This window comes from Leuresthes tenuis, unplaced genomic scaffold, assembly GCF_036924035.1.
Source record: "Leuresthes tenuis unplaced genomic scaffold, fLeuTen1.0.hap1 SCAF_14, whole genome shotgun sequence".
In the NCBI taxonomy this organism is placed as follows: domain Eukaryota; kingdom Metazoa; phylum Chordata; class Actinopteri; order Atheriniformes; family Atherinopsidae; genus Leuresthes; species Leuresthes tenuis.
The window spans coordinates 618,768-630,000 of NW_027325368.1; the positions used below are offsets into that span (position 1 = coordinate 618,768).

General features: G+C 49.4%; 1 protein-coding gene across 1 annotated transcript in view; it reads left to right on the top strand.

Annotated features, from left to right (window-relative positions):
* The first annotated feature begins 4,813 nt into the window (after positions 1-4,813).
* Positions 4,814-11,233, top strand: part of wdr33 (WD repeat domain 33) — a 23,697-nt gene continuing 17,277 nt past the window's right edge. Inside the window, 1 exon segment of the mRNA XM_072364618.1 lies at positions 4,814-5,001. The gene's annotated coding sequence lies outside the window, so the exon portion shown is untranslated.

The window sequence follows — 11,233 nt, forward strand, 5'->3', positions numbered from 1 at the left end:
ACAGATGTGTTACAGGAGTGTTACAGATGTGTAACAGATGTGTTACAGGTGTGTTACAGGTGTGTTACAGATGTGTAACAGATGTGTTAGAGATGTGTAACAGGTGTGTAATAGGTGTGTAAGACAGGTGTGTTACAGATGTGTTACAGGTGTGTAACAGATGTGTAATAGGTGTGTAACAGGTGTGTTACAGGTGTGTTACAGATGTGTAACAGATGTGTTACAGGAGTGTTACAGATGTGTAACAGATGTGTTACAGGTGTGTAACAGATGTGTTACAGGTGTGTAACAGATGTGTAATAGGTGTGTAAGACAGGTGTGTTACAGATGTGTGTAACAGGTGTGTTACAGATGTGTAACAGATGTGTAACAGATGTGTAACAGGTGTGTAATAGGTGTGTAAGACAGGTGTGTTACAGATGTGTGTAACAGGTGTGTAACAGATGTGTAACAGATGTGTAACAGATGTGTTACAGGTGTAAGACAGGTGTGTAATAGATGTGTTACAGGTGTAAGACAGGTGTGTAAGACAGGTGTGTAAGACAGGTGTGTAAGACAGGTGTGTTACAGATGTGTGTAACAGGTGTGTTACAGATGTGTTACAGATGTGTTACAGATGTGTTACAGGTGTAAGACAGGTGTGTAATAGATGTGTTACAGGTGTGTTAGAGATGTGTTACAGGTGTGTAACAGATGTGTTACAGATGTGTAACAGATGTGTAACAGATGTGTAATAGATGTGTTACAGATGTGTTAGAGATGTGTTACAGATGTGTTAGAGATGTGTAATAGATGTGTAACAGATGTGTTACAGGTGTGTAACAGATGAGTTACAGATGTGTATCAGCCCTGTCTCACCAGGCCCTGCGGCTCCTGCTGCTCATCTCTGCCGCAGATGAACTCAGACACACTGAACAGATGCTGCAGAAACACAACAAACAGTGACCGAAATCATCAAACTCATCAGTGATCAATCTGAGACCATCTGGTCATTGATCAGTCACTCACTGATCATTCTTCACAACTAAACTTTGAAGTGAAAAGTCTCATGCAGTTTCAGATCGGCCAAGTGAAAAGAAACGTGAAGCCTTCATTTATTTTTAGTTTGACCGACCATGATACTTTTACTGAGTCGGTCTACCAATCACAAACGGCTTCTGGACTTCTGGAGAGTAGGGTTCCTACAACAGCACTGCTGGAGGTGCTTCTGAGCATCGTCTCTCCTCCCTGGGCAGTTTCACAGCTGGGATCCTGTGGCCAGAAGTCGCCCTCTCAGGCAAGTAGACAATTCAGAGGTGATAATGACTGAACTGAAGAAGCCTTTCAGATGAGAGGTGAAACGTCTTCAAGATTCAAGAACAATACGTCCATATGCCCTTATTCAAGCTCTTATGATCAGGCTGTTGAGTAACCTGACAGTGTAGTGGTATGATTGGCACCTTAGGGGTCCGTAGACCCCCTTACCCTAACTGTAAGTCGCTTTGGATAAAAGTGTCTGCTAAATGAATAAACATAATTTGCTTTATAAAAGTTCAGTAAGCTGGGCCCAATCAGTTTACAAACCATTGAGATGATTTCATTGTCACGGCATCATCAACATACTCAGAGTCTGATGTTCTGCTAAAGATGGAGTTTCCCACCTGCCTCAGATTTATGGCACTTGTACTTTTTACTACATTAAAATCATACTTAGATAACACCTGTAGAAAAAGTGCCATGTGTTTTCGGTCACCTTTGCAGGAAAAACCTGTTAAACTCCTTAAAACAGCAGCTGAAGTTCGGTTCTTCTTCTTAGAACTGCTCACAGAACGACAGTTGGGCTAACACGGTTAGCTGCGGTTAGCTTGACAGCCGCGGCGCAGAGCCGTTAAACCGGCGCACGCGCCCGTCATATCGATACCTCAGCCAAAACCGATCGTAAGTTCTGACCCGGCCCATCACCGGCCGGGTTCAACACCTGTAGCAGCTGGTAATTTAGGGCTTAATCGACTTACCGGTGGAGTGGCCGTTGGAGTCAGACCAAGAGGGTCAGGTCTGCGCTCGAGCTCAGAACATTTGCGCTCTTCTCTGATTGGACAGACATCCAGATGACGTCATGGAACGCTCTTCGTAAGTAAGTTTGATCAACGAAAGGTCATGAATCTACATGAATGTTTGGACAGTTCCAACAGCTGATTTATCTTCAAATCTGTTTCATAAATGACAACAAGTAATTATCACTATTACTACTATTTATCAAATAATAATCAATTAGTTCATCTGTATATTATAAAATAAGTATTCATATGAGATATGGATATGGGAAGTTAGAGCAACTGGTCTGTCCACAGCAGAGTGACAATAATATGATCAGAAATACAGTTGTTTTATATGCAGGGAAAAAAGTAGTTTACGTTAAAGTGATCACTGTGAAAGTCATCAATAAAAATCTTTTAAATCCTCTTGGTCAGACATTCGTATAGCTATTTGTCATCAAAACACTGTAACACTACCCACCATCTTTCATTCCTTTATTTTTGCATTAAAACACACACAGCAAACACAAAGATTCAAACAGCCACATCAAACACACAGCTGAGTTCGGGGTTGAGCGTCTTATTAAGACAGAAAACATAAAGAAATAAATCAGCAACAAATAACATTCAAACAGAAGTAGAGTGAGAAATCATAAAAACTTTGGACAGGTGGCCAGTCCATCACAGGGCCACATAGAGACAAATGAGACAAACAACCACGCACGCTCACACTCACTCCTACGGACAATTCGGAGTCACCAATTAACCTAACATGCATGTTTTTGGACAGTGGGAGGAAGCTGGAGTACCCGGAGAGAACCCAGGCATACACGGGGAGAACATGCAGACTCCCGATTCAATTCAATTCAGTTTATTTATAAAGCGCCAAATTACAACAAATGTCGCCTCAAGGCACTTAAATAATATAGTTCAATTCAAGCCAATTGGAATTCAATTCATTGTAATCATAATCCAATGAAATCCAATGAATTAATATAGAGCCAGCAATTCCTCTCAAATAAGTGAAAAAACTGGCTCCTGGTGGCATGTTAAAGTTGAAAGGATCCATGGGATACATAACAAAGCACATAATCTTTTCAAAAGAAGAGCAAAAAGTAGAAAGAAGCGATTAAAAAGTTTAAAAAGACAGCTAAACAATTGAAGAGCTACTGGAGAGGCAGCTGTCTTCCACAGCGCTCAGGTGTGCTTTAACAGGGAGCCAATGAAGAGAAGCTAAAACTGGAGAAACATGATCTCTGCTGTTAGATCTCATCAGAACTCTGGCTGCAGGGTTTTGGATCAGCTGGAGGCTTTTCAGAGAATCTGTGGGACAGAACAATAATAAGGAATTACAGTAGTTCAGTCCTGAAGGAACAGATGCATGGAGCAGTTTCTCTGCATCACCCTGAGACAGGATGGTCCTGATTTTAATGATATTACGAAGGTGAAAGAAGGCAGAAACCTGTTTTATATGAGAGTCAGAGGACAGATCCTGGTCAGAAATAACTCCAAGGTTCCTCACTGTAGAACTAGAAGCCAAGGAAATACCATCTAGAGTAACTATATAACAGGACAGTTTCTCCCTGAAGCGCTCAGGTCCAAAGAGAACAACTTCAGTTTGTCTGAATTTAGAAGCAGACAGTTCTGAGTCATCCAGGTCTTTATGTCTTTAAGACAGGCTTGTAGTCTGACCAACCTATTGGTTTCATCTGGTTTCATAGATAAGTACAGCTGAGTATCATCAGCATAACAATGGAAATTTATGCCATGCTGTCTGATAATGTTACCTAATGGAAGCATGTATAAAGTAAAAAGAATTGGTCCAAGCACAGAACCCTGAGGAACTCCATGACTTACTCTGGTGTGTGAGGAAGATTCTTCATTTACAAGAACAAACTGGAATCTATCAGATAAATATGACTTAAACCAGCCTAATGCAGTTCCTTTAATCCCAATAACACATGATGAAGCTTTCCCTTTACTGTCTGTGCTAGAGTCAAACAGTTCTCTGCATATTTTTCAGATGACTTGGGCAGACAGAGACAGCAGACAGAGTAATAAAAGTAAAGCAAAGAGTAATGTAAGAGATTTAGACTTTATTGTCATGTAGATACACAAAATACATGAAATTTCTCCTCTGAAAGACCATCGACTACCCTGTGCACACATGCACAGAGTCACACACTCATGGAGATAGAGGCGATATAAACTGGAGCAGTTGGCAGCCATTCACAGCGCCCCGGGGAGCATGGCTATGGCAAGGAGGTGGACACCAGGACTTGCACCAACCCACCCGAAAAGCAGCTCCTCTGGCCCCCCCAGTGACCCCACTCCACACTACAACATAGCAAGGGCCTTTGTCCATCAACTGTGGGGAGGATTCTCCCACATTTGCCCTCAACCCACCCAAATATCAGAGCCAGGGGGGCGAGGGGAGGGGTCTTCCAACACCCCTATTGCCTGGGTACTGCCTGGGGTGGGAGAAGTATTATAACAAGAATAAATGAATAAGCAGCACCTGGCAATCAAGGAAAACTTTATATTCATAAAGGGGTATTGGATGGATGGATGGATGATATAAATACATGAAAGAAAATCTACAAAAATTAATTTGGAAATCAACTTTTCATGAGAAATGTAAAGAAAAGTAATCAAGAAAATAGATCTAAAACAGAAACCCCATATTTGAAAATAAATGATGAGCGATACCAAAACTTTTCTAAAGAGAACTCAGTTTCCCAGAATCCCCTGTATGGTGACGCCACGCTCTCCCGCCCGTTGTTTGGATTTCCCGGCATGCTTTTCAGCAGGGCCGAGAAGAAGAGGCGTCACGATGGAGTCCGCTGGTGGCTAAGAAGACAAATCTGCTTAAATTTAGAGTTGAATAAAGAGCCAAACTTTTATGTTTATTCACAGAGAGGCTTTACACAAGAGTCGCTTCAGTTCATGACAGCCAGATAAAGAACTCAGCTGCGGACATCTTTCGGTGAGTTTTCTGGTGGAATGAGCAGACCTCCGACACCGGGCCGCCATTTAACTGTGGTCACAAAATACTGAGAAACGTCCGCAAACAGTTCGACACACCTGACGCACCTGTGGCGGTTTGTTTAGTTTAACTCCCTCTTTAACAACCACTAACCGTTACGGTGTGTGCAAGAGGAGCTGTCGTATTGACACCTGCTAACAGCGAGCCTGCTAATCGGCTAGCAGCTGCAGCTAACTCGTTAGCAACAACGTTTGTATCATAACAACCAGAAATGTTCGACACGAGGGGTCCAGAAAGGGGAATGTTAGTTAGAGAAACCTGTTGGTGCTCAGCGGCTGCATGTAGCCGCCATGGAGCCTCGTGTTGCGGACAGCAGACCGACCTGCGGGTGCCCCAGGTGTTGATAAGGTTCCCCAGGTGTTGATACGGTTCCCCAGGTGTTGATACGGTTCCCCAGGTGTTGATAAGGTTCCCCAGGTGTTGATACGGTTCCCCAGGTGTTGATACGGTTCTCCAGGTGTTGATACGGTTCTCCAGATGTTGATAAGGTTCCCCAGGTGTTGATACGGTTCCCCAGGTGTTGATAAGGTTCTCCAGGTGTTGATAAGGTTCCCCAGGTGTTGATACGGTTCCCCAGGTGTTGATAAGGTTCTCCAGGTGTTGATAAGGTTCCCCAGGTGTTGATACGGCTCCCCAGGTGTTGATACGGTTCCCCAGGTGTTGATACGGTTCCCCAGGTGTTGATAAGGTTCCCCAGGTGTTGATAAGGTTCTCCAGGTGTTGATAAGGTTCCCCAGGTGTTGATAAGGTTCCCCAGGTGTTGATAAGGTTCTCCAGGTGTTGATAAGGTTCCCCAGGTGTTGATAAGGTTCTCCAGGTGTTGATAAGGTTCCCCAGGTGTTGATAAGGTTCCCCAGGTGTTGATAAGGTTCTCCAGGTGTTGATACGGTTCTCCAGGTGTTGATAAGGTTCCCCAGGTGTTGATAAGGTTCCCCAGGTGTTGATAAGGTTCCCCAGGTGTTGATAAGGTTCCCCAGGTGTTGATAAGGTTCCCCAGGTGTTGATAAGGTTCCCCAGGTGTTGATAAGGTTCTCCAGGTGTCGCAGAGGACCAGGTGACGTCCAGCTGAATGAACACTGGTTCTGGTTCCAGGACGGTTCCTGTTGTTCTCTTTCTCGGGACTTTGTCCAGTCCCACCTTCTCTGACTTACGGTTCCGGGGGTTTGTCTGGTTCTCTGGTTCTTTAGTGCGAGTGGCTGCAGAGGTCCAGGTTGGGTTGTGTGGAAAACACACCAAGCATGGAACTGATGAGCTTCTGTTGGACCAGACTTGTTAGATTCTGGTGTCGTGCTGCTTCAGAACCTCCAGCTCGGTCTCTGAGGATAAACGAGTTTGGCAGTGTTTTTGTCACCTGTGCCGGCCTGTTGGGTTCGGTTCTGTGAGAGGACAGGGTGAGTTCTGGTGAAGCAGCTGCTGTTCCGGTGTCAGGCCGGCAGAGGTGCTCCCTGATTGGCTTATCAGCAGGTGGAAGAGTGGGGGGCTGATTTCTTTGTTTATCTGTACTGGGGTGCGTTCAAGTGTTGGTCGGTGTTCTGGAAGACTTGGTGAGGCGCTAAACATGAGCTCCTTCACCTGCGTGTTTGTTTCTGTGCAGCACGGACATGACAACAGTAACACCTCCATCGCTTCCTCTCATTTATGGCGTGATGCGTATCAAGGAGGTGGAGCTAATTTGGTAACCGTGGTATCTGCGACCACCTGGAGCTTCACCACAGAACAGAGTAGCTGCTGCGGAGCAGGAAGCCACACCTGGAAGCAGCAGCTCAGGTAATCCCTGCGGCCTCAGCACAGATGTGCCTTCCTCCTTTCAGCCTCTGGATGATGGCATTCTATTGTTTATGTTCAACTCATATTTTCATCTACTTTTAGGAGTATAAAATAAGGAAAAGACCAACTTTAAAGTCCAGAAGATGTTATTGAACTGTTTAAAGTCCTGGTGCTGGAAGAAGGAGAATTGTTTGAGTCTGTGTGGTTCCCATTTTAACCAGAATGCTACAACAGTGTTTTATGAGGGAATTAATTGGTGAGCCTGTTTAAAGCGTTTTCTTTATATTAAATAACATGAACTGATTCTTTTTAATGTGAATCTGTTGGTGTGAAGCTTCATTTATCAGGAATTCTATCCACAGATAAATCAGCTGCTGTTTGTTTGTCTCAGTCTGTTCTGAAGGGTTAAAGGTGTTGAACAGCAGCTGTGTACGATTACGAACTACTGACAGTGAACGCAGCGCCTGGTGTGTAGGTGTCAGTGAAGGCAGCGCGTGGTGTGTAGGTGTCAGTGAACGCAGCGCGTGGTGTCAGTGAACGCAGCGCGTGGTGTCAGTGAACGCAGCGCTTGGTGTCAGTGAAGGCAGCGCGTGGTGTCAGTGAACGCAGCGCTTGGTGTCAGTGAACGCAGCGCTTGGTGTCAGTGAACGCAGCGCTTGGTGTCAGTGAACGCAGCGCTTGGTGTCAGTGAAGGCAGCGCGTGGTGTGTAGGTGTCAGTGAAGGCAGCATATGGTCTGCAGGTGTCAGTGAACGATGCTCCTGGTGTGTAGGTGTCAGTGAAGGCAGCGCCTGGTGTGCAGGTGTCAGTGAACGATGCTCCTGGTGTGTAGGTGTCAGTGAAGGCAGCGCGTGGTGTCAGTGAAGGCAGCGCGTGGTGTGTAGGTGTCAGTGAAGGCAGCATATGGTCTGCAGGTGTCAGTGAACGATGCTCCTGGTGTGTAGGTGTCAGTGAAGGCAGCGCCTGGTGTGCAGGTGTCAGTGAACGATGCTCCTGGTGTGTAGGTGTCAGTGAAGGCAGCGCGTGGTGTCAGTGAAGGCAGCGCGTGGTGTCAGTGAAGGCAGCGCGTGGTGTCAGTGAAGGCAGCGCCTGGTGTCAGTGAAGGCAGCGCCTGGTGTGTAGGTGTCAGTGAAGGCAGCGCCTGGTGTGTAGGTGTCAGTGAAGGCAGCGCCTGGTGTGTAGGTGTCAGTGAAGGCAGCATATGTTCTGCAGGTGTCAGTGAACGATGCTCCTGGTGTGTAGGTGTCAGTGAAGGCAGCGCCTGGTGTGTAGGTGTCAGTAAAGGCAGCGCCTGGTGTGTAGGTGTCAGTAAAGGCAGCGCCTGGTGTGTAGGTGTCAGTGAAGGCAGCATATGTTCTGCAGGTGTCAGTGAACGATGCTCCTGGTGTGCAGGTGTCAGTGAAGGCAGCATATGTTCTGCAGGTGTCAGTGAAGGCAGCGCCTGGTGTGTAGGTGTCAGTGAAGGCAGCATATGTTCTGCAGGTGTCAGTGAACGATGCTCCTGGTGTGTAGGTGTCAGTGAAGGCAGCATATGTTCTGCAGGTGTCAGTGAAGGCAGCGCCTGGTGTGCAGGTGTCAGTGAAGGCAGCGCCTGGTGTGCAGGTGTCAGTGAAGGCAGCGCCTGGTGTGCAGGTGTCAGTGAAGGCAGCGCCTGGTGTGCAGGTGTCAGTGAACGCAGCGCCTGGTGTGCAGGTGTCAGTGAACGCAGCGCCTGGTGTGTAGGTGTCAGTGAACGCAGCGCCTGGTGTGTAGGTGTCAGTGAAGGCAGCGCCTGGTGTGTAGGTGTCAGTGAAGGCAGCGCCTGGTGTGTAGGTGTCAGTGAACGCAGCGCGTGGTGTCAGTGAACGCAGCGCGTGGTGTGTAGGTGTCAGTGAACGCAGCGCCTGGTGTGTAGGTGTCAGTGAAGGCAGCGCGTGGTGTGTAGGTGTCAGTGAACGCAGCGCCTGGTGTGTAGGTGTCAGTGAACGCAGCGCCTGGTGTGTAGGTGTCAGTGAAGGCAGCGCCTGGTGTGTAGGTGTCAGTGAACGATGCGCCTGGTGTGTAGGTGTCAGTGAAGGCAGCGCGTGGTGTGTAGGTGTCAGTGAACGCAGCGCGTGGTGTCAGTGAACGCAGCGCTTGGTGTCAGTGAAGGCAGCGCGTGGTGTCAGTGAAGGCAGCGCGTGGTGTCAGTGAAGGCAGCGCGTGGTGTGTAGGTGTCAGTGAACGATGCTCGTGGTGTGTAGGTGTCAGTGAAGGCAGCGCGTGGTGTCAGTGAAGGCAGCGCGTGGTGTCAGTGAAGGCAGCGCGTGGTGTGTAGGTGTCAGTGAAGGCAGCGCCTGGTGTGTAGGTGTCAGTGAACGATGCTCCTGGTGTGTAGGTGTCAGTGAAGGCAGCGCGTGGTGTCAGTGAAGGCAGCGCGTGGTGTCAGTGAAGGCAGCGCGTGGTGTCAGTGAAGGCAGCGCGTGGTGTGTAGGTGTCAGTGAACGCAGCGCCTGGTGTGCAGGTGTCAGTGAACGCAGCGCCTGGTGTGCAGGTGTCAGTGAACGCAGCGCCTGGTGTGCAGGTGTCAGTGAACGCAGCGCCTGGTGTGCAGGTGTCAGTGAACGCAGCGCTTGGTGTCAGTGAAGGCAGCGCGTGGTGTGCAGGTGTCGGTGAACGCAGCGCCTGGTGTGTAGGTGTCAGTGAACGCAGCGCCTGGTGTGCAGGTGTCAGTGAACGATGCTCCTGGTGTGCAGGTGTCAGTGAACGCAGCGCCTGGTGTGCAGGTGTCGGTGAACGCAGCGCCTGGTGTGTAGGTGTCAGTGAAGGCAGCGCCTGGTGTGTAGGTGTCAGTGAACGCAGCGCGTGGTGTCAGTGAACGCAGCGCGTGGTGTCAGTGAACGCAGCGCTTGGTGTCAGTGAACGCAGCGCTTGGTGTCAGTGAAGGCAGCGCGTGGTGTCAGTGAAGGCAGCGCGTGGTGTCAGTGAAGGCAGCGCGTGGTGTCAGTGAAGGCAGCGCGTGGTGTCAGTGAAGGCAGCGCGTGGTGTGTAGGTGTCAGTGAAGGCAGCGCGTGGTGTGTAGGTGTCAGTGAAGGCAGCGCGTGGTGTGTAGGTGTCAGTGAAGGCAGCGCGTGGTGTGTAGGTGTCAGTGAACGCAGCGCGTGGTGTGCAGGTGTCAGTGAAGGCAGCATATGGTCTGCAGGTGTCAGTGAACGATGCTCCTGGTGTGTAGGTGTCAGTGAACGCAGCGCGTGGTGTGCAGGTGTCAGTGAACGATGCGCCTGGTGTGCAGGTGTCAGTGAACGCAGCGCGTGGTGTGTAGGTGTCAGTGAAGGCAGCGCGTGGTGTGTAGGTGTCAGTGAAGGCAGCGCGTGGTGTGTAGGTGTCAGTGAACGCAGCGCGTGGTGTGCAGGTGTCAGTGAACGCAGCGCCTGGTGTGCAGGTGTCAGTGAACGCAGCGCTTGGTGTCAGTGAAGGCAGCGCGTGGTGTGTAGGTGTCAGTGAACGCAGCGCCTGGTGTGTAGGTGTCAGTGAAGGCAGCGCCTGGTGTGTAGGTGTCAGTGAACGCAGCGCCTGGTGTGTAGGTGTCAGTGAACGCAGCGCCTGGTGTGTAGGTGTCAGTGAAGGCAGCGCCTGGTGTGCAGGTGTCAGTGAACGCAGCGCGTGGTGTCAGTGAACGCAGCGCTTGGTGTCAGTGAAGGCAGCGCGTGGTGTCAGTGAAGGCAGCGCCTGGTGTGTAGGTGTCAGTGAACGCAGCACGTGGTGTCAGTGAAGGCAGCACCTGGTGTGTAGGTGTCAGTGAAGGCAGCGCCTGGTGTGTAGGTGTCAGTGAAGGCAGCGCCTGGTGTGTAGGTGTCAGTGAAGGCAGCGCCTGGTGTGTAGGTGTCAGTGAAGGCAGCGCCTGGTGTGTAGGTGTCAGTGAAGGCAGCGCCTGGTGTGTAGGTGTCAGTGAACGCAGCGCCTGGTGTGTAGGTGTCAGTGAAGGCAGCGCCTGGTGTGTAGGTGTCAGTGAAGGCAGCGCCTGGTGTGTAGGTGTCAGTGAAGGCAGCGCCTGGTGTGTAGGTGTCAGTGAACGCAGCGCCTGGTGTGTAGGTGTCAGTGAAGGCAGCGCCTGGTGTGTAGGTGTCAGTGAAGGCAGCATATGGTCTGTAGGTGTCAGTGAAGGCAGCATATGGTTTGCAGGTGTCAGTGAAGGCAGCATATGGTCTGTAGGTGTCAGTGAAGGCAGCATATGGTCTGTAGGTGTCAGTGAAGGCAGCATATGGTCTGCAGGTGTCAGTGAAGGCAGCATATGGTGTGCAGGTGTCAGTGAAGGCAGCATATGGTGTGCAGGTGTCAGTGAAGGCAGCATATGGTCTGTAGGTGTCAGTGAAGGCAGCATATGGCCTGTAGGTGTCAGTGAAGGCAGCATATGGTCTGTAGGTGTCAGTGAAGGCAGCATATGGTCT